The sequence below is a fragment of the Rhinolophus hipposideros genome, assembly GCF_964194185.1.
Source record: "Rhinolophus hipposideros genome assembly, chromosome: X".
In the NCBI taxonomy this organism is placed as follows: Eukaryota; Metazoa; Chordata; class Mammalia; order Chiroptera; family Rhinolophidae; genus Rhinolophus; species Rhinolophus hipposideros.
Window position 1 is genome coordinate 35775941 of NC_138046.1, and position 6862 is coordinate 35782802.

Below are 6862 nucleotides of genomic sequence, written 5' to 3' on the forward strand. Positions count from 1 at the left end.
AAATGCTCTTTGAACCCAAAATCCATAAGTTTAGTACCTATGTCTTCTTCTATGCAGTTTATTGCGTCAGGTCTTATGCTTAAGTCTTTGATCCATTTTGAATTAATTTTGGTACATGGTGACAGATAACAGTCCAGTTTCATTCTTTTGTACGTGGCTATCCAATTCTGCCAGCACCATTTATTGAAGAGGCTGTCTTTCCTCCATTGTATGTTTTTGGCTTCTTTGTCAAAAATTATCTGTCCATATTTATGTGGTTTTATTTCTGGGTTCTCAATTCTATTCCATTGGTCTATGTGTCTGTTTTTCCGCCAATACCATGCTGTTTTGATTATTGTAGCCCTGTAGTACAAGCTAAAGTCAGGGAGTGTGATACCTCCAGGATTGTTCTTTTTTCTTAAGATTGCTTTGGCTACTTGGGGTCTTTTGTGGTTCCAAACAAATCTGATGATTTTTTGTTCTATTTCTTTATAAAATGCCATTGGAATTTTGATGGGGATTGCAATAAATCTGTATATTGCTTTGGGTAATATGGCCATTTTAACTATGTTGATTCTTCCAATCCATGAGCATGGAATGTCTTTCCATTTCTTTGTGTCTTCTTCAATTTCTTTCAAAAGTGTCTTATAATTTTCAGCATATAAATTCTTCACATCCTTGGTTAAGTTTATTTCTAGGTATTTTATTCTTTTTGCTGTAATTGCAAAGAGAATTGTTTTTTGTATTTCTTTTTCTGAGATTTCATTGTTAGTATATAGGAATGCAATGGACTTTTGTACGTTGCTATTGTAACCAGCTACTTTACTGTATTCCTTGATTGTTTCTAATAGCTTTTTGGTGGAGTCTTTAGTGTTTTCTATATATAGCATCATGTCATCTGCAAAGAGTGACATTTTAACTTCTTCGTTCCCAATTTGGATGCCTTTTATTTCTTTCTCTTGCCTGAAGGCTCTGGCAAGGACTTCCAACACTATGTTGAAAAGCAGAGGTGATAGGGGACAGCCCTGTCATGTTCCTGAACGTAGAGCAAAGGGGTTCAGTTTTTCATCATTAATTATGAGATTAGCTGAGGGCTTGTCATAGATGGCCTTTATTATGTTAAGGTATTTTCCTTCTATACCTATTTTATTAAGTGTTTTAATCATAAATGGATGTTGTATCTTGTCAAATGCCTTTTCTGCATCAATTGATATAATCATATGATTTTTGTCCTTTATTTTGTTTATGTGATGTATCACATTGATGGATTTGTGGATGTTGAACCATCCTTGTGCCCCAGGGATGAACCCCACTTGGTCATGATGAATAATCTTTTTAATGCATTGTTGTATTCTATTTGCTAGAATTTTGTTTAGGATTTTTGCATCAGTATTCATCAGAGACATAGGTCTGTAGTTTTCTTTTTTTTGTGTTATCCTCACCAGGTTTTCGTATCAGTGTAATGTTGGCCTCATAAAATGATTTAGGGAGTACTGACTCTTCTTCAGTTTTTTGGAGGAGTTTGAGCACGATTGGTAGTAGATCCTCTTTGAAGGTTTGGTAGAATTCACTAGTGAAGCCATCTGGTCCTGGACTTTTGCTTTTGGGAAGGTTTTGGATGACTGATTCAATTTTGTCACTGGTGATCGGTCTGTTTAGATTTTCCAGTTCTTCATGTTTCAGCCTTGGAAGGCTATATGTTTCTAAGAACTTGTCCATTTCTTCTAGGTTATTGAATTTGGTGGCATATAGTCCTTCATAGTATTCTTGCATGATCCTTTGTATTTCTGTGATGTCCGTGATGACTTCCCCTTTTTCATTTCTGATTTTGTTAATTAGTGTCTTCTCTCTTTTTATCTTAGTGAATGTAGGCAAGGGTTCGTCGATTTTATTAATTTTTTCAAAGAACCAGCTCTTTGTCACATAAATTTTTTCCATTGTGTTTTTGTTCTCTATTTAATTGACCTCTGCTCTGATTTGTGTCATTTTATTTCCTCTGCTGACCTTGGGTTTCGCTTGTTCTTCTTTTTCTAGTTCTTTAAGGTGTAACATGAGGTTATTTATTTGGGATTTTTCTTGTTTTTTGAGATAGGCTTGTAATGATATAAATTTCCCTCTTAAAACTGCTTTCGCGGCATCCCAAAAATTTTGGTAGGATGTATTTTCATTGTCATTTGTTTCTATGTATCTTTTGATCTCTCCTCTAATTTCTTCTTTGACCCAGTCGTTCTTTAAAAATATGTTGTTTAAGTTTTGGGGACACAAAAAACCGAGAGTTGTTAGATGGGCGGGGGGGAGGGGGTTGGGGATGAGGGAAAGGGTGAAGGTAGTGCGGGGCGGCTGGTGACCACAGGATGGCCTCAGGGTTTTTTGAGAATTACTTTGGGGAACTTATTCAATAGTGTTTGGGGATTTTGTTGGGTGTCCGATGGACATGTGAATGCCTGGTCATGGCATTGTACACCAGAGGCTGGACATTAATGAATGCCAACTATAATTTTATGTGTATAATGTGATGGCTCGGTGTGAGGTCTGGGTGGTGGTGGATGGGCGGAGGGGGGTTCAGGGTGTGAGGGATGTAAAAATAAAATAAAAGAAAATAAAACTAAAAAAAAATATGTTGTTTAATCTCCATGTATTTGTGTTTTTTCCTGCTTTCTTTTTGCAGTTGATATCCAATTTCAAAGCTTTGTGATCAGAGAATATGCTTGGTATGATTTCAATCTTCTTAAATTTGCTGAGGCTGATTTTATGTCCCAATATATGGTCTATCCTTGAGAATGTTCCGTGTACACTAGAAAAGAATGTATAGTCTGATGTTTTAGGATGAAGTGCTCTATGTATGTCAGTGGTGTCCATTTCATCTAATGTGTCGTTTAGGGCTGCTATTTTATTATTTATTTTCTGTTTGGATGATCTATCCATAGCTGTCAATGATGTAGTTAAGTCCCCTAGTATAATTGTGTTTTGGTCAATTTCTCCCTTTAGTTCTGTTAGTAGTTGCTTGGTATATTTCGGTGCTCCCTGATAGGGGGCATAAGTATTGATGACTATTATGTCTTCTTGTTGTATAGTCCCCTTAACCATTATGCAATGTCCATATTAGTGTCTTGTTATCTTTTCACCCTGAAGTCTGTTTCATCTGATATCATTATGGCTATACCTGATTTTCTCTGGGTACCATTTGCTTGGAGTGTCAATTTCCACCCTTTCACTTTGAGTCTATGCTTGTCCTTGTAGCTGAGATGTGTCTCTTGGAGACAGCATATGGTTGGGTTTAGTTTTTTGATCCAATCTGCTACTCTGTGCCTTTTTATTGGTGAGTTCAGTCCATTTACATTTAGGGTGATTATTGATATGTGAGAATTTCCTATCATTCTATCTTTAGTTTTCTGGTAAGACTGTGTCTCCATTGTTTCTTTGCCTTTTTGTTGTCTGTTATTTCTGTGTTGTGGTGTTCTACGATGTTTCCCTCTGTTTCTTCTTTTATTAGAGTATGTATTTCCGTTCTGGGTTTGTTTTTTTTTTGTTTTTTTTTTTTTGCTTGTTTACCCTTAAGTTTATGTAAAAGAAAGTTTGATTTTTAGAGTATTCCATTTTCTTCAGCATGCCTACTTTCTCCATTCGCATATTTTGGTTCAGGCCTTTACTCTCCCCCTTTTAATGGCTGGTTGCCACAAATTGTCCCTGTTGATGGTGGCCTAATAGCCTCCTTTAGTATTTCTTGTAGTGCAGATCGTGTGTTAGAAAATTCCCTCAGCTTCTCTATGTCTGGAAATGTCTTTATTCCTCCTTCATACATAAAGGATATCTTTGCTGGGTACATTATTCTTGGCTCATAATTTCTCTCTTTCAATGGTTTGAATATTTGGTTCCACTCTTTTCTGGCTTTTAGAGTTTCTGCCGAGAAATCTGATGACAATCTAATTTGATTCGTTTGTAGGTTACCGTCTTCTTTTCCCTGGGTGCCTTGAGAATTCTTTCTTTGTCGTTGATTTTTGACATCTTAAATAAAATGTTCCTTGGAGAAGGCTTGTTGGGGTTGAGGTAATTAGGTGGCCTATTTGCTTCTTGGATTCAAGGATCCAGGTCTTTCCAGAAGTTTGGGAAGTTCTCATCAGCTATTTGTTTGAATATATTCTCTGTTCCCTTCTCTCTTTCTTCTCCTTCTGGTATTCCCATTATTCTTATATTGCTCTTTCTGATGGAGTCAGAAAGTTCTTGTAGAGTTCTTTCATTTATTTTAAGTCTCAAGTCTCTTTCTTCTTCCATCTGTGTCATTTCCAGTTTTCTATCTCGATGTGACAGATTCTTTCCTCCATCTAGTCAACTGTGCTACCTAAGCTGGCTATTTGATTTTTAATTTTTTATATTGAGTTCTTAATCTCCAGAAATTCTATTTGGTTCTGTTTTAAAATTTCAATCTCTTTTGTAAAATGCTCGTGTTGTTCTTTGCTTGTGTTTCTGAGTTCATTAAACTGCCTTTCTATGTTTTCTTGCATTTCGTTGAGTTTTATTTTCAGAACTTCAATCTTGAATTCTCTGTCATTTAATTCGCATATTTCCATAGCTTTAAGTTCAGTTTTTGGATACTTCACTTTCTTTCTGAGCTGTCTTGTTGCCTTGGTTATTCATGGCAATTAATGATTTATTATTTCTCTCCTTCGACATCTACAGGAATGGGTTCTGCAACAGTTTGATAGGAAGATGTCTTTCTTTTGTTTTCCAGTACGTGTTGGTAGAATGCTTTATTTTCTCTCCAACAGCAGATTTTTTCTCTCTCTCACACTGTAGTGTTATATGTTATCTTCACTATTCCAGCTTCTCACACAATGGGGGGATTCCCTGGAAGGTGGGCTTCTCCTCTGTTAACAGTTTGTCTGGGTCATGGGGCACCGTGTTCCTGTGGGGATGCGGAGAGCTTTTGAAGTTCCAAAGGTCTTTTTGCACCAGATTCAGAGTCCGTGTATTTCAGCAGTTCTGTTTACTCCTGCAGGGATCCATCCAGATATGTGGGGAGAGGGGCGGGTGGGTTGTGAGAGGTGGACCAGAGCAATGGCGATGACCACCACCACAGCCAATCTTGCTTCCACAGGTCCCTCCCCTTTGGTGTAACTAGTTGAGCTGCGAATCTGTGTCTGCAGACCACAGGTCTCAGAACTGCAAATGTTCTGTTCTTTTTATGTGCCACTGCTACTGATCCACTTCTAGCACTGGGCAGCTGGGGGCGGGATGAGCTCTGGGAGGTTGGGGAAGAAGCGGCTAGTCTCCGTGCCCAAGGCTTCTGTTCTCTGCAGCAGTGAGGTCTTAAACCACTGTTTTCAGCCTTCTTTCCTCAGTCTTTGCTCTGATGTCTCTGCTGTGAGCATTGAGTTCAGCTGTGTTATATGCTGCCCCCTCAGCCCTGTGTGCCATAAGCGGATCCCTAGCAGTCCGAATTCTTCCCTGTTTCCCAGCTGCGGTAGTTCCAGGATGCGACGAGCTTGGAGCACTGAGCTAGGTCTGCATCCTGCACCGGCATGTGTCTGTATCCACACTTCTCCCTTCCCTCCTCCCCTGCTCGCACAATTTGCCCACCTTTAGGTGAATTCAGTAGTGAGACTCTTCGTGTTCCCTGTCTGCTGTGGAGGGAGATCTTTGTGAATTTATAGTTGTTGAATTTTTTGGAAATTCCAGGAGAGATTTCCAGAGGCTCACCTTACACCGCTGTTTTGATGATGTCCGTGGTTGTGACTTTGCATATGAGAATTCCTCTGCTACTGTCTCAGCTGGAGTTAATTTTCCTCACGTTCCCAAAGCATTTCCACATCCTAATTTTATAACTCTTATCACATTACTTTGTAGTTACTTCTTCACTTGTTTTTCTTTACTATCAGACTGCCAGTTCCCTTTTTGAGGAGAAGGTAAACATCGTAGAGGAAATTCAGACTGTATGTTTCTAGGTGGCATTTAAGCTTGCTTCAGACCCTGAGACACTATGCTATTCTCTAATTCTCACTTTTTCTCCTTGTCCCAGCCCTCCCCCTGGTGGAAGTGTGAAGCAATAGAATGTTCACATGGCCAAACATAAGGCAAAGCAGCCGCGCTGATCCACAACCTGGATAAACATCTGCCTCATATCATTTTTTAAGTAAATTAGAAAACTGGCTAATGGGCCTTGGATTTAGACTGGCCTGGCAGGAGCTTTCTGTCTTACCATATATCAGTTGGCAGATATATTTCAATCCCCAGATTTCAATCCCCAGAGCTGGGGGGTCAACACACCCATACCTCGTTGTCTCAAGGAATATTACACTACTATCAAACAAATAGTGCAAGAAAAAATAGCTGATGGAGATCTTATTCCTTGTTCTCTCCTTTTCCTGAAGCTGAGAGAACCCTGTTTGCAGAATGCTTGCTTTTGGATGATTACACTGGAGAGCAAGGAATCAAATACCCATCACATCCCCATGGTAGGTCTTCTCCCCCATTGCAGTGGGTCCCACCTCCCCAAAAAAGTCATAGGGAAAGTCTTCATTTCCATCCAGAACCATACCAAGTTAGCACTGCTTTCTGTCCCAATTAAAGATGACCTAGTCTTTGAATCAGTAGTTAGTTGCCAATGCGAGTCAGCCAGTTTTTCAAGCATCCCTGGATATATAGCTCCCTAGATATGGTGGCCCTAGGTTTATTCTGGATTGGTCTGATTGGTGATTCCCATGGAAGGACCTTGCCAGGCAGGTGAGAGAAAAGGTGGAGGGAGGCTAGTTATCAGCCTGGTTGTGAGGAATTTCACCTCTAAAAATAACAACGTTTTAGAAAACATGATGAACTGATAATCATCATAGAAATTCTCCTTCATTGATATTGTGAATTTTATCAGATATTGTGTTTATACTGCAAT